Source organism: Ictalurus punctatus, chromosome 1 (genome assembly GCF_001660625.3).
Source record: "Ictalurus punctatus breed USDA103 chromosome 1, Coco_2.0, whole genome shotgun sequence".
NCBI classification, from domain to species: domain Eukaryota; kingdom Metazoa; phylum Chordata; class Actinopteri; order Siluriformes; family Ictaluridae; genus Ictalurus; species Ictalurus punctatus.
This window is the reverse complement of record NC_030416.2, coordinates 32772758-32796248: the sequence shown is the minus strand read 5'-3', so window position 1 is coordinate 32796248 and position 23491 is coordinate 32772758. Positions and strand designations below refer to the sequence as shown.

Genomic DNA, 23491 nt, shown 5'->3' with positions numbered 1-23491 from the left:
AGGGGTTTAGAGATATGATTTGCGACACTGAGCTGAGCAGCTTGAACTGCGAAGGACAAGGTGAAAAGGAAGCGAGAAAGTTTGAGGAGGCACATTTTTGTAGGGACTCATCTAAGGTGGGTGTGGCCGGAGTGTAGCCCGCTTCTTTGTGAGTAATGGCTGTCTTTGGGCAGGATGCACTAGGCACTGAGACACTCAGTGTTGGTTGCTGCCACAATAGAAACACAATTTAGCCCTACTCCTCCTTTCTTGTTCGAGAATGGAGTACTTGACCAATCGGCCTACTCTTCCACTGGCCTATGCCAGTTAGTGCGTTCTACGTGAAACCTGGGGGCTGACAATTCCACTGCAGGGGGTCGAGATGAATGGAGAGGTCAATACGCGCGTCCAGGGATTTCTGCTTGTCGCGATATGCTATTTTGATGAGTCTGGCCCGCTTCAGTCCTTGATGCTAAGCAGATTCCAGTGCAGGTTCAGCTACCCGCTGGCAGAGGCAATGGATCAGGATTCCAGGGCATATTCGCTGGCTCCTCGACTTCCCTGGGTGAAAGTTTTTCTCTGATTTCCTTTAGCCTCTGGAGCATGATCAAACAGTTGGTGAAACAGATTAAAGAAACGGTCAGAGGAGGGAATGTGCTCTCCACCCTGGTTCCACATTGCCCTTGCTCAGATCAGTGCTTTGGCTATGAGCAGGTTTATGAACTGTGCCACCTTAAATTGTTCTGAACCTCTGACTTGTTTGTAGAAATATAGAGAGCCCTGTAGATTTGTGACACTGAGCTGAGCAGCTTGAACTGCGAAGGACAAGGTGAAAAGGAAGCGAGAAAGTTTGAGGAGGCACATTTTTGTAGGGACTCATCTAAGGTGTGTGTGGGCGGAGTGTAGCCCGCTTCTTTGTGAGTAATGGCTGTCTTTGGGCCGGATGCACTAGGCACTGAGACACTCAGTGTTGGTTGCTGCCACAATAGAAACACAATTTAGCCCTACTCCTCCTTTCTTGTTCTAGAATGGAGTACTTGACCAATCGGCCTACTCTTCCACTGGCCTATGCCAGTTAATGCGTTCTACGTGAAACCTGGGGGCTGACAATTCCACTGCAGGGGGTCGATATGAATGGAGAGGTCAATACGCGCGTCCAGGGATTTCTGCTTGTCGCGATATGCTATTTTGATGAGTCTGGCCCGGTTCAGTCCTTGATGCTAAGCAGATTCCAGTGCAGGTTCAGCTACATGCTAGCAGAGGCAATGGATCTGGATTCCAGGGCATATTCGCTGGCTCCTCGACTTCCCTGGGTGACAGTTTTTCTCTGATTTCCTTTAGCCTCTGGAGCATGATCAAACAGTTGGTGAAACAGATTGAAGAAACGGTCAGAGGAGGGAATGTGCTCTCCACCCTGGTTCCACATTGCACTTGCTCAGATCAGTGCTATGGCTATGAGCAGGTTAATGAACTGTGCCACCTTAAATTGTTCTGAACCTCTGACTTGTTTGTAGAAATATAGAGAGCCCTGTAGATTTGCGACACTGAGCTGAGCAGCTTGAACTGCGAAGGACAAGGTGAAAAGGAAGCGAGAAAGTTTGAGGAGGCACATTTTTGTAGGGACTCATCTAAGGTGGGTGTGGCCGGAGTGTAGCCCGCTTCTTTGTGAGTAATGGCTGTCTTTGGGCAGGATGCACTAGGCACGGAGACACTCAGTGTTGGTTGCAGCCACAATAGAAACACAATTTAGCCCTACTCCTCCTTTCTTGTTCGAGAATGGAGTACTTGACCAATCGGCCTACTCTTCCACTGGCCTATGCCAGTTAGTGCGTTCTACGTGAAACCTGGGGGCTGACAACTCCACTGCAGGGGGTCGAGATGAATGGAGAGGTCAATACGCGCGTCCAGGGATTTCTGCTTGTCGCGATATGCTATTTTGATGAGTCTGGCCCGGTTCAGTCCTTGATGCTAAGCAGATTCCAGTGCAGGTTCAGCTACCCGCTGGCAGAGGCAATGGATCTGGATTCCAGGGCATATTCGCTGGCTCCTCGACTTCCCTGGGTGACAGTTTTTCTCTGATTTCCTTTAGCCTCTGGAGCATGATCAAACAGTTGGTGAAACAGATTGAAGAAACGGTCAGAGGAGGGAATGTGCTCTCCACCCTGGTTCCACATTGCACTTGCTCAGATCAGTGCTTTGGCTATGAGCAGGTTTATGAACTGTGCCACCTTAAATTGTTCTGAACCTCTGACTTGTTTGTAGAAATATAGAGAGTCCTGTAGAAGAATGCCTGTACACTGAGCAGGTTCACCTGAATATTTGCCCGGCCGAGCTATGAGCGGGAGAGCCAAGGGGTTGGTTGCCGCCATAATCGGTATTGGTGTTGTCGGTGTGGTGAACAACTGTGTGATTTTCACGCCGAGCATAGCTATCTGCCGTTGTCGCGCCCTCGCTAGATTTTCTTCAGCCGCTATCGAGAGAGCCCCGCATGGACCCCGACGGTGTCCCAGTGGCCTAATGGATAAGGCATTGGCCTCCTAAGGCAGGGATTGTGGGTTCGAGTCCTATCTGGGGTGTCCGTGAAGCAGAGTGGCGCAGCGGAAGCGTGCTGGGCCCATAACCCAGAGGTCGATGGATCGAAACCATCCTCTGCTAGCTCCTCTCCCTTTTAACAGTTGCAGAGTAAATAAAGTATAGCTATCTGTCTATCTCATGTTGCCTCTCACACACCCCCTCTGTGTCCATGTTGATGGCACAGTATACTGTAAAACTGCAGAGAATGCTTTCTTTAAAAAATAAACAACAACATACAAACAAATCGAAAGCGTCAAGCTCAACAGGGCAGGGATGGGTTGACTCTGGACTTTTGATGTAAGTAGAGGTGGTTAACACAGCAGGGGTTTAGAGATATGATTTGCGACACTGAGCTGAGCAGCTTGAACTGCGAAGGACAAGGTGAAAAGGAAGCGAGAAAGTTTGAGGAGGCACATTTTTGTAGGGACTCATCTAAGGTGGGTGTGGCCGGAGTGTAGCCCGCTTCTTTGTGAGTAATGGCTGTCTTTGGGCAGGATGCACTAGGCACGGAGACACTCAGTGTTGGTTGCAGCCACAATAGAAACACAATTTAGCCCTACTCCTCCTTTCTTGTTCGAGAATGGAGTACTTGACCAATCGGCCTACTCTTCCACTGGCCTATGCCAGTTAGTGCGTTCTACGTGAAACCTGGGGGCTGACAATTCCACTGCAGGGGGTCGAGATGAATGGAGAGGTCAATACGCTCGTCCAGGGATTTCTGCTTGTCGCGATATGCTATTTTGATGAGTCTGGCCCGCTTCAGTCCTTGATGCTAAGCAGATTCCAGTGCAGGTTCAGCTACCCGCTGGCAGAGGCAATGGATCAGGATTCCAGGGCATATTCGCTGGCTCCTCGACTTCCCTGGGTGAAAGTTTTTCTCTGATTTCCCTTAGCCTCTGGAGCATGATCAAACAGTTGGTGAAACAGATTAAAGAAACGGTCAGAGGAGGGAATGTGCTCTCCACCCTGGTTCCACATTGCACTTGCTCAGATCAGTGCTTTGGCTATGAGCAGGTTTATGAACTGTGCCACCTTAAATTGTTCTGAACCTCTGACTTGTTTGTAGAAATATAGAGAGCCCTGTAGATTTGCGACACTGAGCTGAGCAGCTTGAACTGCGAAGGACAAGGTGAAAAGGAAGCGAGAAAGTTTGAGGAGGCACATTTTTGTAGGGACTCATCTAAGGTGTGTGTGGGCGGAGTGTAGCCCGCTTCTTTGTGAGTAATGGCTGTCTTTGGGCCGGATGCACTAGGCACTGAGACACTCAGTGTTGGTTGCTGCCACAATAGAAACACAATTTAGCCCTACTCCTCCTTTCTTGTTCTAGAATGGAGTACTTGACCAATCGGCCTACTCTTCCACTGGCCTATGCCAGTTAGTGCGTTCTACGTGAAACCTGGGGGCTGACAATTCCACTGCAGGGGGTCGATATGAATGGAGAGGTCAATACGCGCGTCCAGGGATTTCTGCTTGTCGCGATATGCTATTTTGATGAGTCTGGCCCGGTTCAGTCCTTGATGCTAAGCAGATTCCAGTGCAGGTTCAGCTACATGCTAGCAGAGGCAATGGATCTGGATTCCAGGGCATATTCGCTGGCTCCTCGACTTCCCTGGGTGACAGTTTTTCTCTGATTTCCTTTAGCCTCTGGAGCATGATCAAACAGTTGGTGAAACAGATTGAAGAAACGGTCAGAGGAGGGAATGTGCTCTCCACCCTGGTTCCACATTGCACTTGCTCAGATCAGTGCTATGGCTATGAGCAGGTTAATGAACTGTGCCACCTTAAATTGTTCTGAACCTCTGACTTGTTTGTAGAAATATAGAGAGCCCTGTAGATTTGCGACACTGAGCTGAGCAGCTTGAACTGCGAAGGACAAGGTGAAAAGGAAGCGAGAAAGTTTGAGGAGGCACATTTTTGTAGGGACTCATCTAAGGTGGGTGTGGCCGGAGTGTAGCCCGCTTCTTTGTGAGTAATGGCTGTCTTTGGGCAGGATGCACTAGGCACGGAGACACTCAGTGTTGGTTGCAGCCACAATAGAAACACAATTTAGCCCTACTCCTCCTTTCTTGTTCGAGAATGGAGTACTTGACCAATCGGCCTACTCTTCCACTGGCCTATGCCAGTTAGTGCGTTCTACGTGAAACCTGGGGGCTGACAATTCCACTGCAGGGGGTCGAGATGAATGGAGAGGTCAATACGCGCGTCCAGGGATTTCTGCTTGTCGCGATATGCTATTTTGATGAGTCTGGCCCGGTTCAGTCCTTGATGCTAAGCAGATTCCAGTGCAGGTTCAGCTACCCGCTGGCAGAGGCAATGGATCTGGATTCCAGGGCATATTCGCTGGCTCCTCGACTTCCCTGGGTGACAGTTTTTCTCTGATTTCCTTTAGCCTCTGGAGCATGATCAAACAGTTGGTGAAACAGATTGAAGAAACGGTCAGAGGAGGGAATGTGCTCTCCACCCTGGTTCCACATTGCACTTGCTCAGATCAGTGCTTTGGCTATGAGCAGGTTTATGAACTGTGCCACCTTAAATTGTTCTGAATCTCTGACTTGTTTGTAGAAATATAGAGAGTCCTGTAGAAGAATGCCTGTACACTGAGCAGGTTCACCTGAATATTTGCCCGGCCGAGCGATGAGCGGGAGAGCCAAGGGGTTGGTTGCCGCCATAATCGGTATTGGTGTTGTCGGTGTGGTGGACAACTGTGTGATTTTCACGCTGAGCATAGCTATCTGCCGTTGTCGCGCCCTCGCTAGATTTTCTTCAGCCGCTATCGAGAGAGCCCCGCATGGACCCCGACGGTGTCCCAGTGGCCTAACGGATAAGGCATTGGCCTCCTAAGCCAGGGATTGTGGGTTCGAGTCCCATCTGGGGTGTCCGTGAAGCAGAGTGGCGCAGCGGAAGCGTGCTGGGCCCATAACCCAGAGGTCGATGGATCGAAACCATCCTCTGCTAGCTCCTCTCCCTTTTAACAGTTGCAGAGTAAATAAAGTATAGCTATCTGTCTATCTCATGTTGCCTCTCACACACCCCCTCTGTGTCCATGTTGATGGCACAGTATACTGTAAAACTGCAGAGAATGCTTTCTTTAAAAAATAAACAACAACATACAAACAAATCGAAAGCGTCAAGCTCAACAGGGCAGGGATGGGTTGACTCTGGACTTTTGATGTAAGTAGAGGTGGTTAACACAGCAGGGGTTTAGAGATATGATTTGCGACACTGAGCTGAGCAGCTTGAACTGCGAAGGACAAGGTGAAAAGGAAGCGAGAAAGTTTGAGGAGGCACATTTTTGTAGGGACTCATCTAAGGTGTGTGTGGGCGGAGTGTAGCCCGCTTCTTTGTGAGAAATGGCTGTCTTTGGGCCGGATGCACTAGGCACTGAGACACTCAGTGTTGGTTGCTGCCACAATAGAAACACAATTTAGCCCTACTCCTCCTTTCTTGTTCGAGAATGGAGTACTTGACCAATCGGCCTACTCTTCCACTGGCCTATGCCAGTTAGTGCGTTCTACGTGAAACCTGGGGGCTGACAATTCCACTGCAGGGGGTCGAGATGAATGGAGAGGTCAATACGCGCGTCCAGGGATTTCTGCTTGTCGCGATATGCTATTTTGATGAGTCTGGCCCGCTTCAGTCCTTGATGCTAAGCAGATTCCAGTGCAGGTTCAGCTACCCGCTGGCAGAGGCAATGGATCAGGATTCCAGGGCATATTCGCTGGCTCCTCGACTTCCCTGGGTGAAAGTTTTTCTCTGATTTCCCTTAGCCTCTGGAGCATGATCAAACAGTTGGTGAAACAGATTAAAGAAACGGTCAGAGGAGGGAATGTGCTCTCCACCCTGGTTCCACATTGCACTTGCTCAGATCAGTGCTTTGGCTATGAGCAGGTTTATGAACTGTGCCACCTTAAATTGTTCTGAACCTCTGACTTGTTTGTAGAAATATAGAGAGCCCTGTAGATTTGTGACACTGAGTTGAGCAGCTTGAACTGCGAAGGACAAGGTGAAAAGGAAGCGAGAAAGTTTGAGGAGGCACATTTTTGTAGGGACTCATCTAAGGTGTGTGTGGGCGGAGTGTAGCCCGCTTCTTTGTGAGGAATGGCTGTCTTTGGGCCGGATGCACTAGGCACTGAGACACTCAGTGTTGGTTGCTGCCACAATAGAAACACAATTTAGCCCTACTCCTCCTTTCTTGTTCTAGAATGGAGTACTTGACCAATCGGCCTACTCTTCCACTGGCCTATGCCAGTTAGTGCGTTCTACGTGAAACCTGGGGGCTGACAATTCCACTGCAGGGGGTCGATATGAATGGAGAGGTCAATACGCGCGTCCAGGGATTTCTGCTTGTCGCGATATGCTATTTTGATGAGTCTGGCCCGGTTCAGTCCTTGATGCTAAGCAGATTCCAGTGCAGGTTCAGCTACATGCTAGCAGAGGCAATGGATCTGGATTCCAGGGCATATTCGCTGGCTCCTCGACTTCCCTGGGTGACAGTTTTTCTCTGATTTCCTTTAGCCTCTGGAGCATGATCAAACAGTTGGTGAAACAGATTGAAGAAACGGTCAGAGGAGGGAATGTGCTCTCCACCCTGGTTCCACATTGCACTTGCTCAGATCAGTGCTATGGCTATGAGCAGGTTAATGAACTGTGCCACCTTAAATTGTTCTGAACCTCTGACTTGTTTGTAGAAATATAGAGAGCCCTGTAGATTTGCGACACTGAGCTGAGCAGCTTGAACTGCGAAGGACAAGGTGAAAAGGAAGCGAGAAAGTTTGAGGAGGCACATTTTTGTAGGGACTCATCTAAGGTGGGTGTGGCCGGAGTGTAGCCCGCTTCTTTGTGAGTAATGGCTGTCTTTGGGCAGGATGCACTAGGCACGGAGACACTCAGTGTTGGTTGCAGCCACAATAGAAACACAATTTAGCCCTACTCCTCCTTTCTTGTTCGAGAATGGAGTACTTGACCAATCGGCCTACTCTTCCACTGGCCTATGCCAGTTAGTGCGTTCTACGTGAAACCTGGGGGCTGACAATTCCACTGCAGGGGGTCGAGATGAATGGAGAGGTCAATACGCGCGTCCAGGGATTTCTGCTTGTCGCGATATGCTATTTTGATGAGTCTGGCCCGGTTCAGTCCTTGATGCTAAGCAGATTCCAGTGCAGGTTCAGCTACCCGCTGGCAGAGGCAATGGATCTGGATTCCAGGGCATATTCGCTGGCTCCTCGACTTCCCTGGGTGACAGTTTTTCTCTGATTTCCTTTAGCCTCTGGAGCATGATCAAACAGTTGGTGAAACAGATTGAAGAAACGGTCAGAGGAGGGAATGTGCTCTCCACCCTGGTTCCACATTGCACTTGCTCAGATCAGTGCTTTGGCTATGAGCAGGTTTATGAACTGTGCCACCTTAAATTGTTCTGAATCTCTGACTTGTTTGTAGAAATATAGAGAGTCCTGTAGAAGAATGCCTGTACACTGAGCAGGTTCACCTGAATATTTGCCCGGCCGAGCGATGAGCGGGAGAGCCAAGGGGTTGGTTGCCGCCATAATCGGTATTGGTGTTGTCGGTGTGGTGGACAACTGTGTGATTTTCACGCTGAGCATAGCTATCTGCCGTTGTCGCGCCCTCGCTAGATTTTCTTCAGCCGCTATCGAGAGAGCCCCGCATGGACCCCGACGGTGTCCCAGTGGCCTAACGGATAAGGCATTGGCCTCCTAAGCCAGGGATTGTGGGTTCGAGTCCCATCTGGGGTGTCCGTGAAGCAGAGTGGCGCAGCGGAAGCGTGCTGGGCCCATAACCCAGAGGTCGATGGATCGAAACCATCCTCTGCTAGCTCCTCTCCCTTTTAACAGTTGCAGAGTAAATAAAGTATAGCTATCTGTCTATCTCATGTTGCCTCTCACACACCCCCTCTGTGTCCATGTTGATGGCACAGTATACTGTAAAACTGCAGAGAATGCTTTCTTTAAAAAATAAACAACAACATACAAACAAATCGAAAGCGTCAAGGTCAACAGGGCAGGGATGGGTTGACTCTGGACTTTTGATGTAAGTAGAGGTGGTTAACACAGCAGGGGTTTAGAGATATGATTTGCGACACTGAGCTGAGCAGCTTGAACTGCGAAGGACAAGGTGAAAAGGAAGCGAGAAAGTTTGAGGAGGCACATTTTTGTAGGGACTCATCTAAGGTGTGTGTGGGCGGAGTGTAGCCCGCTTCTTTGTGAGAAATGGCTGTCTTTGGGCCGGATGCACTAGGCACTGAGACACTCAGTGTTGGTTGCTGCCACAATAGAAACACAATTTAGCCCTACTCCTCCTTTCTTGTTCGAGAATGGAGTACTTGACCAATCGGCCTACTCTTCCACTGGCCTATGCCAGTTAGTGCGTTCTACGTGAAACCTGGGGGCTGACAATTCCACTGCAGGGGGTCGAGATGAATGGAGAGGTCAATACGCGCGTCCAGGGATTTCTGCTTGTCGCGATATGCTATTTTGATGAGTCTGGCCCGGTTCAGTCCTTGATGCTAAGCAGATTCCAGTGCAGGTTCAGCTACATGCTAACAGAGGCAATGGATCTGGATTCCAGGGCATATTCGCTGGCTCCTCGACTTCCCTGGGTGACAGTTTTTCTCTGATTTCCTTTAGCCTCTGGAGCATGATCAAACAGTTGGTGAAACAGATTGAAGAAACGGTCAGAGGAGGGAATGTGCTCTCCACCCTGGTTCCACATTGCACTTGCTCAGATCAGTGCTTTGGCTATGAGCAGGTTTATGAACTGTGCCACCTTAAATTGTTCTGAACCTCTGACTTGTTTGTAGAAATATAGAGAGCCCTGTAGATTTGTGACACTGAGCTGAGCAGCTTGAACTGCGAAGGACAAGGTGAAAAGTAAGCGAGAAAGTTTGAGGAGGCACATTTTTGTAGGGACTCATCTAAGGTGGGTGTGGCCGGAGTGTAGCCCGCTTCTTTGTGAGTAATGGCTGTCTTTGGGCAGGATGCACTAGGCACGGAGACACTCAGTGTTGGTTGCTGCCACAATAGAAACACAATTTAGCCCTACTCCTCCTTTCTTGTTCGAGAATGGAGTACTTGACCAATCGGCCTACTCTTCCACTGGCCTATGCCAGTTAGTGCGTTCTACGTGAAACCTGGGGGCTGACAATTCCACTGCAGGGGGTCGAGATGAATGGAGAGGTCAATACGCGCGTCCAGGGATTTCTGCTTGTCGCGATATGCTATTTTGATGAGTCTGGCCCGGTTCAGTCCTTGATGCTAAGCAGATTCCAGTGCAGGTTCAGCTACCCGCTGGCAGAGGCAATGGATCAGGATTCCAGGGCATATTCGCTGGCTCCTCGACTTCCCTGGGTGAAAGTTTTTCTCTGATTTCCTTTAGCCTCTGGAGCATGATCAAACAGTTGGTGAAACAGATTAAAGAAACGGTCAGAGGAGGGAATGTGCTCTCCACCCTGGTTCCACATTGCACTTGCTCAGATCAGTGCTTTGGCTATGAGCAGGTTTATGAACTGTGCCACCTTAAATTGTTCTGAACCTCTGACTTGTTTGTAGAAATATAGAGAGCCCTGTAGATTTGCGACACTGAGCTGAGCAGCTTGAACGGCGAAGGACAAGGTGAAAAGGAAGCGAGAAAGTTTGAGGAGGCACATTTTTGTAGGGACTCATCTAAGGTGGGTGTGGGCGGAGTGTAGCCCGCTTCTTTGTGAGTAATGGCTGTCTTTGGGCCGGATGCACTAGGCACTGAGACACTCAGTGTTGGTTGCTGCCACAATAGAAACACAATTTAGCCCTACTCCTCCTTTCTTGTTCTAGAATGGAGTACTTGACCAATCGGCCTACTCTTCCACTGGCCTATGCCAGTTAATGCGTTCTACGTGAAACCTGGGGGCTGACAATTCCACTGCAGGGGGTCGATATGAATGGAGAGGTCAATACGCGCGTCCAGGGATTTCTGCTTGTCGCGATATGCTATTTTGATGAGTCTGGCCCGGTTCAGTCCTTGATGCTAAGCAGATTCCAGTGCAGGTTCAGCTACATGCTAGCAGAGGCAATGGATCTGGATTCCAGGGCATATTCGCTGGCTCCTCGACTTCCCTGGGTGACAGTTTTTCTCTGATTTCCTTTAGCCTCTGGAGCATGATCAAACAGTTGGTGAAACAGATTGAAGAAACGGTCAGAGGAGGGAATGTGCTCTCCACCCTGGTTCCACATTGCACTTGCTCAGATCAGTGCTATGGCTATGAGCAGGTTAATGAACTGTGCCACCTTAAATTGTTCTGAACCTCTGACTTGTTTGTAGAAATATAGAGAGCCCTGTAGATTTGCGACACTGAGCTGAGCAGCTTGAACTGCGAAGGACAAGGTGAAAAGGAAGCGAGAAAGTTTGAGGAGGCACATTTTTGTAGGGACTCATCTAAGGTGGGTGTGGCCGGAGTGTAGCCCGCTTCTTTGTGAGTAATGGCTGTCTTTGGGCAGGATGCACTAGGCACGGAGACACTCAGTGTTGGTTGCAGCCACAATAGAAACACAATTTAGCCCTACTCCTCCTTTCTTGTTCGAGAATGGAGTACTTGACCAATCGGCCTACTCTTCCACTGGCCTATGCCAGTTAGTGCGTTCTACGTGAAACCTGGGGGCTGACAATTCCACTGCAGGGGGTCGAGATGAATGGAGAGGTCAATACGCGCGTCCAGGGATTTCTGCTTGTCGCGATATGCTATTTTGATGAGTCTGGCCCGCTTCAGTCCTTGATGCTAAGCAGATTCCAGTGCAGGTTCAGCTACCCGCTGGCAGAGGCAATGGATCAGGATTCCAGGGCATATTCGCTGGCTCCTCGACTTCCCTGGGTGAAAGTTTTTCTCTGATTTCCTTTAGCCTCTGGAGCATGATCAAACAGTTGGTGAAACAGATTAAAGAAACGGTCAGAGGAGGGAATGTGCTCTCCACCCTGGTTCCACATTGCCCTTGCTCAGATCAGTGCTTTGGCTATGAGCAGGTTTATGAACTGTGCCACCTTAAATTGTTCTGAACCTCTGACTTGTTTGTAGAAATATAGAGAGCCCTGTAGATTTGTGACACTGAGCTGAGCAGCTTGAACTGCGAAGGACAAGGTGAAAAGGAAGCGAGAAAGTTTGAGGAGGCACATTTTTGTAGGGACTCATCTAAGGTGTGTGTGGGCGGAGTGTAGCCCGCTTCTTTGTGAGTAATGGCTGTCTTTGGGCCGGATGCACTAGGCACTGAGACACTCAGTGTTGGTTGCTGCCACAATAGAAACACAATTTAGCCCTACTCCTCCTTTCTTGTTCTAGAATGGAGTACTTGACCAATCGGCCTACTCTTCCACTGGCCTATGCCAGTTAATGCGTTCTACGTGAAACCTGGGGGCTGACAATTCCACTGCAGGGGGTCGATATGAATGGAGAGGTCAATACGCGCGTCCAGGGATTTCTGCTTGTCGCGATATGCTATTTTGATGAGTCTGGCCCGGTTCAGTCCTTGATGCTAAGCAGATTCCAGTGCAGGTTCAGCTACATGCTAGCAGAGGCAATGGATCTGGATTCCAGGGCATATTCGCTGGCTCCTCGACTTCCCTGGGTGACAGTTTTTCTCTGATTTCCTTTAGCCTCTGGAGCATGATCAAACAGTTGGTGAAACAGATTGAAGAAACGGTCAGAGGAGGGAATGTGCTCTCCACCCTGGTTCCACATTGCACTTGCTCAGATCAGTGCTATGGCTATGAGCAGGTTAATGAACTGTGCCACCTTAAATTGTTCTGAACCTCTGACTTGTTTGTAGAAATATAGAGAGCCCTGTAGATTTGCGACACTGAGCTGAGCAGCTTGAACTGCGAAGGACAAGGTGAAAAGGAAGCGAGAAAGTTTGAGGAGGCACATTTTTGTAGGGACTCATCTAAGGTGGGTGTGGCCGGAGTGTAGCCCGCTTCTTTGTGAGTAATGGCTGTCTTTGGGCAGGATGCACTAGGCACGGAGACACTCAGTGTTGGTTGCAGCCACAATAGAAACACAATTTAGCCCTACTCCTCCTTTCTTGTTCGAGAATGGAGTACTTGACCAATCGGCCTACTCTTCCACTGGCCTATGCCAGTTAGTGCGTTCTACGTGAAACCTGGGGGCTGACAATTCCACTGCAGGGGGTCGAGATGAATGGAGAGGTCAATACGCGCGTCCAGGGATTTCTGCTTGTCGCGATATGCTATTTTGATGAGTCTGGCCCGCTTCAGTCCTTGATGCTAAGCAGATTCCAGTGCAGGTTCAGCTACCCGCTGGCAGAGGCAATGGATCTGGATTCCAGGGCATATTCGCTGGCTCCTCGACTTCCCTGGGTGAAAGTTTTTCTCTGATTTCCTTTAGCCTCTGGAGCATGATCAAACAGTTGGTGAAACAGATTAAAGAAACGGTCAGAGGAGGGAATGTGCTCTCCACCCTGGTTCCACATTGCCCTTGCTCAGATCAGTGCTTTGGCTATGAGCAGGTTTATGAACTGTGCCACCTTAAATTGTTCTGAACCTCTGACTTGTTTGTAGAAATATAGAGAGCCCTGTAGATTTGTGACACTGAGCTGAGCAGCTTGAACTGCGAAGGACAAGGTGAAAAGGAAGCGAGAAAGTTTGAGGAGGCACATTTTTGTAGGGACTCATCTAAGGTGTGTGTGGGCGGAGTGTAGCCCGCTTCTTTGTGAGTAATGGCTGTCTTTGGGCCGGATGCACTAGGCACTGAGACACTCAGTGTTGGTTGCTGCCACAATAGAAACACAATTTAGCCCTACTCCTCCTTTCTTGTTCTAGAATGGAGTACTTGACCAATCGGCCTACTCTTCCACTGGCCTATGCCAGTTAATGCGTTCTACGTGAAACCTGGGGGCTGACAATTCCACTGCAGGGGGTCGATATGAATGGAGAGGTCAATACGCGCGTCCAGGGATTTCTGCTTGTCGCGATATGCTATTTTGATGAGTCTGGCCCGGTTCAGTCCTTGATGCTAAGCAGATTCCAGTGCAGGTTCAGCTACATGCTAGCAGAGGCAATGGATCTGGATTCCAGGGCATATTCGCTGGCTCCTCGACTTCCCTGGGTGACAGTTTTTCTCTGATTTCCTTTAGCCTCTGGAGCATGATCAAACAGTTGGTGAAACAGATTGAAGAAACGGTCAGAGGAGGGAATGTGCTCTCCACCCTGGTTCCACATTGCACTTGCTCAGATCAGTGCTATGGCTATGAGCAGGTTAATGAACTGTGCCACCTTAAATTGTTCTGAACCTCTGACTTGTTTGTAGAAATATAGAGAGCCCTGTAGATTTGCGACACTGAGCTGAGCAGCTTGAACTGCGAAGGACAAGGTGAAAAGGAAGCGAGAAAGTTTGAGGAGGCACATTTTTGTAGGGACTCATCTAAGGTGGGTGTGGCCGGAGTGTAGCCCGCTTCTTTGTGAGTAATGGCTGTCTTTGGGCAGGATGCACTAGGCACGGAGACACTCAGTGTTGGTTGCAGCCACAATAGAAACACAATTTAGCCCTACTCCTCCTTTCTTGTTCGAGAATGGAGTACTTGACCAATCGGCCTACTCTTCCACTGGCCTATGCCAGTTAGTGCGTTCTACGTGAAACCTGGGGGCTGACAATTCCACTGCAGGGGGTCGAGATGAATGGAGAGGTCAATACGCGCGTCCAGGGATTTCTGCTTGTCGCGATATGCTATTTTGATGAGTCTGGCCCGGTTCAGTCCTTGATGCTAAGCAGATTCCAGTGCAGGTTCAGCTACCCGCTGGCAGAGGCAATGGATCTGGATTCCAGGGCATATTCGCTGGCTCCTCGACTTCCCTGGGTGACAGTTTTTCTCTGATTTCCTTTAGCCTCTGGAGCATGATCAAACAGTTGGTGAAACAGATTGAAGAAACGGTCAGAGGAGGGAATGTGCTCTCCACCCTGGTTCCACATTGCACTTGCTCAGATCAGTGCTTTGGCTATGAGCAGGTTTATGAACTGTGCCACCTTAAATTGTTCTGAACCTCTGACTTGTTTGTAGAAATATAGAGAGTCCTGTAGAAGAATGCCTGTACACTGAGCAGGTTCACCTGAATATTTGCCCGGCCGAGCGATGAGCGGGAGAGCCAAGGGGTTGGTTGCCGCCATAATCGGTATTGGTGTTGTCGGTGTGGTGAACAACTGTGTGATTTTCACGCCGAGCATAGCTATCTGCCGTTGTCGCGCCCTCGCTAGATTTTCTTCAGCCGCTATCGAGAGAGCCCCGCATGGACCCTGACGGTGTCCCAGTGGCCTAATGGATAAGGCATTGGCCTCCTAAGCCAGGGATTGTGGGTCCGAGTCCCATCTGGGGTGCCCGTGAAGCAGAGTGGCGCAGCGGAAGCGTGCTGGGCCCATAACCCAGAGGTCGATGGATCGAAACCATCCTCTGCTAGCTCCTCTCCCTTTTAACAGTTGCAGAGTAAATAAAGTATAGCTATCTGTCTATCTCATGTTGCCTCTCACACACCCCCTCTGTGTCCATGTTGATGGCACAGTATACTGTAAAACTGCAGAGAATGCTTTCTTTAAAAAATAAACAACAACATACAAACAAATCGAAAGCGTCAAGCTCAACAGGGCAGGGATGGGTTGACTCTGGACTTTTGATGTAAGTAGAGGTGGTTAACACAGCAGGGGTTTAGAGATATGATTTGCGACACTGAGCTGAGCAGCTTGAACTGCGAAGGACAAGGTGAAAAGGAAGCGAGAAAGTTTGAGGAGGCACATTTTTGTAGGGACTCATCTAAGGTGGGTGTGGCCGGAGTGTAGCCCGCTTCTTTGTGAGTAATGGCTGTCTTTGGGCAGGATGCACTAGACACGGAGACACTCAGTGTTGGTTGCAGCCACAATAGAAACACAATTTAGCCCTACTCCTCCTTTCTTGTTCGAGAATGGAGTACTTGACCAATCGGCCTACTCTTCCACTGGCCTATGCCAGTTAGTGCGTTCTACGTGAAACCTGGGGGCTGACAATTCCACTGCAGGGGGTCGAGATGAATGGAGAGGTCAATACGCGCGTCCAGGGATTTCTGCTTGTCGCGATATGCTATTTTGATGAGTCTGGCCCTCTTCAGTCCTTGATGCTAAGCAGATTCCAGTGCAGGTTCAGCTACCCGCTGGAAGAGGCAATGGATCTGGATTCCAGGGCATATTCGCTGGCTCCTCGACTTCCCTGGGTGACAGTTTTTCTCTGATTTCCTTTAGCCTCTGGAGCATGATCAAACAGTTGGTGAAACAGATTGAAGAAACGGTCAGAGGAGGGAATGTGCTCTCCACCCTGGTTCCACATTGCACTTGCTCAGATCAGTGCTTTGGCTATGAGCAGGTTTATGAACTGTGCCACCTTAAATTGTTCTGAACCTCTGACTTGTTTGTAGAAATATAGAGAGCCCTGTAGATTTGCGACACTGAGCTGAGCAGCTGGAACTGCGAAGGACAAGGTGAAAAGGAAGCGAGAAAGTTTGAGGAGGCACATTTTTGTAGGGACTCATCTAAGGTGGGTGTGGCCGGAGTGTAGCCCGCTTCTTTGTGAGTAATGGCTGTCTTTGGGCAGGATGCACTAGGCACTGAGACACTCAGTGTTGGTTGCTGCCACAATAGAAACACAATTTAGCCCTACTCCTCCTTTCTTGTTCGAGAATGGAGTACTTGACCAATCGGCCTACTCTTCCACTGGCCTATGCCAGTTAGTGCGTTCTACGTGAAACCTGGGGGCTGACAATTCCACTGCAGGGGGTCGAGATGAATGGAGAGGTCAATACGCGCGTCCAGGGATTTCTGCTTGTCGCGATATGCTATTTTGATGAGTCTGGCCCGGTTCAGTCCTTGATGCTAAGCAGATTCCAGTGCAGGTTCAGCTACATGCTAGCAGAGGCAATGGATCTGGATTCCAGGGCATATTCGCTGGCTCCTCGACTTCCCTGGGTGACAGTTTTTCTCTGATTTCCTTTAGCCTCTGGAGCATGATCAAACAGTTGGTGAAACAGATTGAAGAAACGGTCAGAGGAGGGAATGTGCTCTCCACCCTGGTTCCACATTGCACTTGCTCAGATCAGTGCTTTGGCTATGAGCAGGTTAATGAACTGTGCCACCTTAAATTGTTCTGAACCTCTGACTTGTTTGTAGAAATATAGAGAGTCCTGTAGAAGAATGCCTGTACACTGAGCAGGTTCACCTGAATATTTGCCCGGCCGAGCTATGAGCGGGAGAGCCAAGGGGTTGGTTGCCGCCATAATCGGTATTGGTGTTGTCGGTGTGGTGAACAACTGTGTGATTTTCACGCCGAGCATAGCTATCTGCCGTTGTCGCGCCCTCGCTAGATTTTCTTCAGCCGCTATCGAGAGAGCCCCGCATGGACCCCGACGGTGTCCCAGTGGCCTAATGGATAAGGCATTGGCCTCCTAAGCCAGGGATTGTGGGTTCGAGTCCCATCTGGGGTGTCCGTGAAGCAGAGTGGCGCAGCGGAAGCGTGCTGGGCCCATAACCCAGAGGTCGATGGATCGAAACAATCCTCTGCTAGCTCCTCTCCCTTTTAACAGTTGCAGAGTAAATAAAGTATAGCTATCTGTCTATCTCATGTTGCCTCTCACACACCCCCTCTGTGTCCATGTTGATGGCACAGTATACTGTAAAACTGCAGAGAATGCTTTCTTTAAAAAATAAACAACAACATACAAACAAATCGAAAGCGTCAAGCTCAACAGGGCAGGGATGGGTTGACTCTGGACTTTTGATGTAAGTAGAGGTGGTTAACACAGCAGGGGTTTAGAGATATGATTTGCGACACTGAGCTGAGCAGCTTGAACTGCGAAGGACAAGGTGAAAAGGAAGCGAGAAAGTTTGAGGAGGCACATTTTTGTAGGGACTCATCTAAGGTGGGTGTGGCCGGAGTGTAGCCCGCTTCTTTGTGAGTAATGGCTGTCTTTGGGCAGGATGCACTAGGCACGGAGACACTCAGTGTTGGTTGCAGCCACAATAGAAACACAATTTAGCCCTACTCCTCCTTTCTTGTTCGAGAATGGAGTACTTGACCAATCGGCCTACTCTTCCACTGGCCTATGCCAGTTAGTGCGTTCTACGTGAAACCTGGGGGCTGACAATTCCACTGCAGGGGGTCGAGATGAATGGAGAGGTCAATACGCGCGTCCAGGGATTTCTGCTTGTCGCGATATGCTATTTTGATGAGTCTGGCCCGGTTCAGTCCTTGATGCTAAGCAGATTCCAGTGCAGGTTCAGCTACCCGCTGGCAGAGGCAATGGATCTGGATTCCAGGGCATATTCGCTGGCTCCTCGACTTCCCTGGGTGACAGTTTTTCTCTGATTTCCTTTAGCCTCTGGAGCATGATCAAACAGTTGGTGAAACAGATTGAAGAAACGGTCAGAGGAGGGAATGTGCTCTCCACCCTGGTTCCACATTGCACTTGCTCAGATCAGTGCTTTGGCTATGAGCAGGTTTATGAACTGTGCCACCTTAAATTGTTCTGAACCTCTGACTTGTTTGTAGAAATATAGAGAGTCCTGTAGAAGAATGCCTGTACACTGAGCAGGTTCACCTGAATATTTGCCCGGCCGAGCGATGAGCGGGAGAGCCAAGGGGTTGGTTGCCGCCATAATCGGTATTGGTGTTGTCGGTGTGGTGAACAACTGTGTGATTTTCACGCCGAGCATAGCTATCTGCCGTTGTCGCGCCCTCGCTAGATTTTCTTCAGCCGCTATCGAGAGAGCCCCGCATGGACCCCGACGGTGTCCCAGTGGCCTAATGGATAAGGCATTGGCCTCCTAAGCCAGGGATTGTGGGTTCGAGTCCCATCTGGGGTGTCCGTGAAGCAGAGTGGCGCAGCGGAAGCGTGCTGGGCCCATAACCCAGAGGTCGATGGATCGAAACAATCCTCTGCTAGCTCCTCTCCCTTTTAACAGTTGCAGAGTAAATAAAGTATAGCTATCTGTCTATCTCATGTTGCCTCTCACACACCCCCTCTGTGTCCATGTTGATGGCACAGTATACTGTAAAACTGCAGAGAATGCTTTCTTTAAAAAATAAACAACAACATACAAACAAATCGAAAGCGTCAAGGTCAACAGGGCAGGGATGGGTTGACTCTGGACTTTTGATGTAAGTAGAGGTGGTTAACACAGCAGGGGTTTAGAGATATGATTTGCGACACTGAGCTGAGCAGCTTGAACTGCGAAGGACAAGGTGAAAAGGAAGCGAGAAAGTTTGAGGAGGCACATTTTTGTAGGGACTCATCTAAGGTGGGTGTGGCCGGAGTGTAGCCCGCTTCTTTGTGAGTAATGGCTGTCTTTGGGCAGGATGCACTAGGCACGGAGACACTCAGTGTTGGTTGCAGCCACAATAGAAACACAATTTAGCCCTACTCCTCCTTTCTTGTTCGAGAATGGAGTACTTGACCAATCGGCCTACTCTTCCACTGGCCTATGCCAGTTAGTGCGTTCTACGTGAAACCTGGGGGCTGACAATTCCACTGCAGGGGGTCGAGATGAATGGAGAGGTCAATACGCGCGTCCAGGGATTTCTGCTTGTCGCGATATGCTATTTTGATGAGTCTGGCCCGGTTCAGTCCTTGATGCTAAGCAGATTCCAGTGCAGGTTCAGCTACCCGCTGGCAGAGGCAATGGATCTGGATTCCAGGGCATATTCGCTGGCTCCTCGACTTCCCTGGGTGACAGTTTTTCTCTGATTTCCTTTAGCCTCTGGAGCATGATCAAACAGTTGGTGAAACAGATTGAAGAAACGGTCAGAGGAGGGAATGTGCTCTCCACCCTGGTTCCACATTGCACTTGCTCAGATCAGTGCTTTGGCTATGAGCAGGTTTATGAACTGTGCCACCTTAAATTGTTCTGAACCTCTGACTTGTTTGTAGAAATATAGAGAGTCCTGTAGAAGAATGCCTGTACACTGAGCAGGTTCACCTGAATATTTGCCCGGCCGAGCGATGAGCGGGAGAGCCAAGGGGTTGGTTGCCGCCATAATCGGTATTGGTGTTGTCGGTGTGGTGAACAACTGTGTGATTTTCACGCCGAGCATAGCTATCTGCCGTTGTCGCGCCCTCGCTAGATTTTCTTCAGCCGCTATCGAGAGAGCCCCGCATGGACCCTGACGGTGTCCCAGTGGCCTAATGGATAAGGCATTGGCCTCCTAAGCCAGGGATTGTGGGTCCGAGTCCCATCTGGGGTGCCCGTGAAGCAGAGTGGCGCAGCGGAAGCGTGCTGGGCCCATAACCCAGAGGTCGATGGATCGAAACCATCCTCTGCTAGCTCCTCTCCCTTTTAACAGTTGCAGAGTAAATAAAGTATAGCTATCTGTCTATCTCATGTTGCCTCTCACACACCCCCTCTGTGTCCATGTTGATGGCACAGTATACTGTAAAACTGCAGAGAATGCTTTCTTTAAAAAATAAACAACAACATACAAACAAATCGAAAGCGTCAAGCTCAACAGGGCAGGGATGGGTTGACTCTGGACTTTTGATGTAAGTAGAGGTGGTTAACACAGCAGGGGTTTAGAGATATGATTTGCGACACTGAGCTGAGCAGCTTGAACTGCGAAGGACAAGGTGAAAAGGAAGCGAGAAAGTTTGAGGAGGCACATTTTTGTAGGGACTCATCTAAGGTGGGTGTGGCCGGAGTGTAGCCCGCTTCTTTGTGAGTAATGGCTGTCTTTGGGCAGGATGCACTAGGCACGGAGACACTCAGTGTTGGTTGCAGCCACAATAGAAACACAATTTAGCCCTACTCCTCCTTTCTTGTTCGAGAATGGAGTACTTGACCAATCGGCCTACTCTTCCACTGGCCTATGCCAGTTAGTGCGTTCTACGTGAAACCTGGGGGCTGACAATTCCACTGCAGGGGGTCGAGATGAATGGAGAGGTCAATACGCGCGTCCAGGGATTTCTGCTTGTCGCGATATGCTATTTTGATGAGTCTGGCCCGCTTCAGTCCTTGATGCTAAGCAGATTCCAGTGCAGGTTCAGCTACCCGCTGGCAGAGGCAATGGATCAGGATTCCAGGGCATATTCGCTGGCTCCTCGACTTCCCTGGGTGAAAGTTTTTCTCTGATTTCCCTTAGCCTCTGGAGCATGATCAAACAGTTGGTGAAACAGATTAAAGAAACGGTCAGAGGAGGGAATGTGCTCTCCACCCTGGTTCCACATTGCACTTGCTCAGATCAGTGCTTTGGCTATGAGCAGGTTTATGAACTGTGCCACCTTAAATTGTTCTGAACCTCTGACTTGTTTGTAGAAATATAGAGAGCCCTGTAGATTTGCGACACTGAGCTGAGCAGCTTGAACTGCGAAGGACAAGGTGAAAAGGAAGCGAGAAAGTTTGAGGAGGCACATTTTTGTAGGGACTCATCTAAGGTGTGTGTGGGCGGAGTGTAGCCCGCTTCTTTGTGAGTAATGGCTGTCTTTGGGCAGGATGCACTAGGCACTGAGACACTCAGTGTTGGTTGCTGCCACAATAGAAACACAATTTAGCCCTACTCCTCCTTTCTTGTTCTAGAATGGAGTACTTGACCAATCGGCCTACTCTTCCACTGGCCTATGCCAGTTAGTGCGTTCTACGTGAAACCTGGGGGCTGACAATTCCACTGCAGGGGGTCGATATGAATGGAGAGGTCAATACGCGCGTCCAGGGATTTCTGCTTGTTGCGATATGCTATTTTGATGAGTCTGGCCCGGTTCAGTCCTTGATGCTAAGCAGATTCCAGTGCAGGTTCAGCTACATGCTAGCAGAGGCAATGGATCTGGATTCCAGGGCATATTCGCTGGCTCCTCGACTTCCCTGGGTGACAGTTTTTCTCTGATTTCCTTTAGCCTCTGGAGCATGATCAAACAGTTGGTGAAACAGATTGAAGAAACGGTCAGAGGAGGGAATGTGCTCTCCACCCTGGTTCCACATTGCACTTGCTCAGATCAGTGCTATGGCTATGAGCAGGTTAAGGAACTGTGCCACCTTAAATTGTTCTGAACCTCTGACTTGTTTGTAGAAATATAGAGAGCCCTGTAGATTTGCGACACTGAGCTGAGCAGCTTGAACTGCGAAGGACAAGGTGAAAAGGAAGCGAGAAAGTTTGAGGAGGCACATTTTTGTAGGGACTTATCTAAGGTGGGTGTGGCCGGAGTGTAGCCCGCTTCTTTGTGAGTAATGGCTGTCTTTGGGCAGGATGCACTAGGCACGGAGACACTCAGTGTTGGTTGCTGCCACAATAGAAACACAATTTAGCCCTACTCCTCCTTTCTTGTTCGAGAATGGAGTACTTGACCAATCGGCCTACTCTTCCACTGGCCTATGCCAGTTAGTGCGTTCTACGTGAAACCTGGGGGCTGACAATTCCACTGCAGGGGGTCGAGATGAATGGAGAGGTCAATACGCGCGTCCAGGGATTTCTGCTTGTCGCGATATGCTATTTTGATGAGTCTGGCCCGGTTCAGTCCTTGATGCTAAGCAGATTCCAGTGCAGGTTCAGCTACCCGCTGGCAGAGGCAATGGATCTGAATTCCAGGGCATATTCGCTGGCTCCTCGACTTCCCTGGGTGACAGTTTTTCTCTGATTTCCTTTAGCCTCTGGAGCATGATCAAACAGTTGGTGAAACAGATTGAAGAAACGGTCAGAGGAGGGAATGTGCTCTCCACCCTGGTTCCACATTGCACTTGCTCAGATCAGTGCTTTGGCTATGAGCAGGTTTATGAACTGTGCCACCTTAAATTGTTCTGAATCTCTGACTTGTTTGTAGAAATATAGAGAGTCCTGTAGAAGAATGCCTGTACACTGAGCAGGTTCACCTGAATATTTGCCCGGCCGAGCGATGAGCGGGAGAGCCAAGGGGTTGGTTGCCGCCATAATCGGTATTGGTGTTGTCGGTGTGGTGGACAACTGTGTGATTTTCACGCCGAGCATAGCTATCTGCCGTTGTCGCGCCCTCGCTAGATTTTCTTCAGCCGCTATCGAGAGAGCCCCGCATGGACCCCAACGGTGTCCCAGTGGCCTAATGGATAAGGCATTGGCCTCCTAAGCCAGGGATTGTGGGTTCGAGTCCCATCTGGAGTGTCCGTGAAGCAGAGTGGCGCAGCGGAAGCGTGCTGGGCCCATAACCCAGAGGTCGATGGATCGAAACCATCCTCTGCTAGCTCCTCTCCCTTTTAACAGTTGCAGAGTAAATAAAGTATAGCTATCTGTCTATCTCATGTTGCCTCTCACACACCCCCTCTGTGTCCATGTTGATGGCACAGTATACTGTAAAACTGCAGAGAATGCTTTCTTTAAAAAATAAACAACAACATACAAACAAATCGAAAGCGTCAAGCTCAACAGGGCAGGGATGGGTTGACTCTGGACTTTTGATGTAAGTAGAGGTGGTTAACACAGCAGGGGTTTAGAGATATGATTTGCGACACTGAGCTGAGCAGCTTGAACTGCGAAGGACAAGGTGAAAAGGAAGCGAGAAAGTTTGAGGAGGCACATTTTTGTAGGGACTCATCTAAGGTGTGTGTGGGCGGAGTGTAGCCCGCTTCTTTGTGAGAAATGGCTGTCTTTGGGCCGGATGCACTAGGCACTGAGACACTCAGTGTTGGTTGCTGCCACAATAGAAACACAATTTAGCCCTACTCCTCCTTTCTTGTTCGAGAATGGAGTACTTGACCAATCGGCCTACTCTTCCACTGGCCTATGCCAGTTAGTGCGTTCTACGTGAAACCTGGGGGCTGACAATTCCACTGCAGGGGGTCGAGATGAATGGAGAGGTCAATACGCGCGTCCAGGGATTTCTGCTTGTCGCGATATGCTATTTTGATGAGTCTGGCCCGGTTCAGTCCTTGATGCTAAGCAGATTCCAGTGCAGGTTCAGCTACATGCTAACAGAGGCAATG

General features: G+C 49.6%; 10 non-coding genes across 10 annotated transcripts; all 10 read left to right on the top strand.

The window, feature by feature from the left end:
• Positions 1-2562: 2562 nt before the first annotated feature.
• trnam-cau (transfer RNA methionine (anticodon CAU)) lies at positions 2563-2634 on the top strand. Its single transcript has one exon. It is a non-coding gene; the product is annotated as a tRNA-Met (tRNA).
• A 2722-nt stretch (positions 2635-5356) lies between these two features.
• trnar-ccu (transfer RNA arginine (anticodon CCU)) lies at positions 5357-5429 on the top strand. Its single transcript has one exon. It is a non-coding gene; the product is annotated as a tRNA-Arg (tRNA).
• A 7-nt stretch (positions 5430-5436) lies between these two features.
• Positions 5437-5508, top strand: trnam-cau (transfer RNA methionine (anticodon CAU)). Its single transcript has one exon. It is a non-coding gene; the product is annotated as a tRNA-Met (tRNA).
• A 2722-nt stretch (positions 5509-8230) lies between these two features.
• trnar-ccu (transfer RNA arginine (anticodon CCU)) lies at positions 8231-8303 on the top strand. The gene has a single exon. It is a non-coding gene; the product is annotated as a tRNA-Arg (tRNA).
• Positions 8304-8310: 7 nt separating this feature from the next.
• On the top strand, positions 8311-8382 carry trnam-cau (transfer RNA methionine (anticodon CAU)). Its single transcript has one exon. It is a non-coding gene; the product is annotated as a tRNA-Met (tRNA).
• A 6542-nt stretch (positions 8383-14924) lies between these two features.
• On the top strand, positions 14925-14996 carry trnam-cau (transfer RNA methionine (anticodon CAU)). The gene has a single exon. It is a non-coding gene; the product is annotated as a tRNA-Met (tRNA).
• Positions 14997-16970: 1974 nt separating this feature from the next.
• Positions 16971-17043, top strand: trnar-ccu (transfer RNA arginine (anticodon CCU)). The gene has a single exon. It is a non-coding gene; the product is annotated as a tRNA-Arg (tRNA).
• A 1305-nt stretch (positions 17044-18348) lies between these two features.
• trnar-ccu (transfer RNA arginine (anticodon CCU)) lies at positions 18349-18421 on the top strand. Its single transcript has one exon. It is a non-coding gene; the product is annotated as a tRNA-Arg (tRNA).
• Positions 18422-19806: 1385 nt separating this feature from the next.
• On the top strand, positions 19807-19878 carry trnam-cau (transfer RNA methionine (anticodon CAU)). The gene has a single exon. It is a non-coding gene; the product is annotated as a tRNA-Met (tRNA).
• Positions 19879-22680: 2802 nt separating this feature from the next.
• On the top strand, positions 22681-22752 carry trnam-cau (transfer RNA methionine (anticodon CAU)). The gene has a single exon. It is a non-coding gene; the product is annotated as a tRNA-Met (tRNA).
• The last annotated feature ends 739 nt before the right edge of the window (positions 22753-23491 follow it).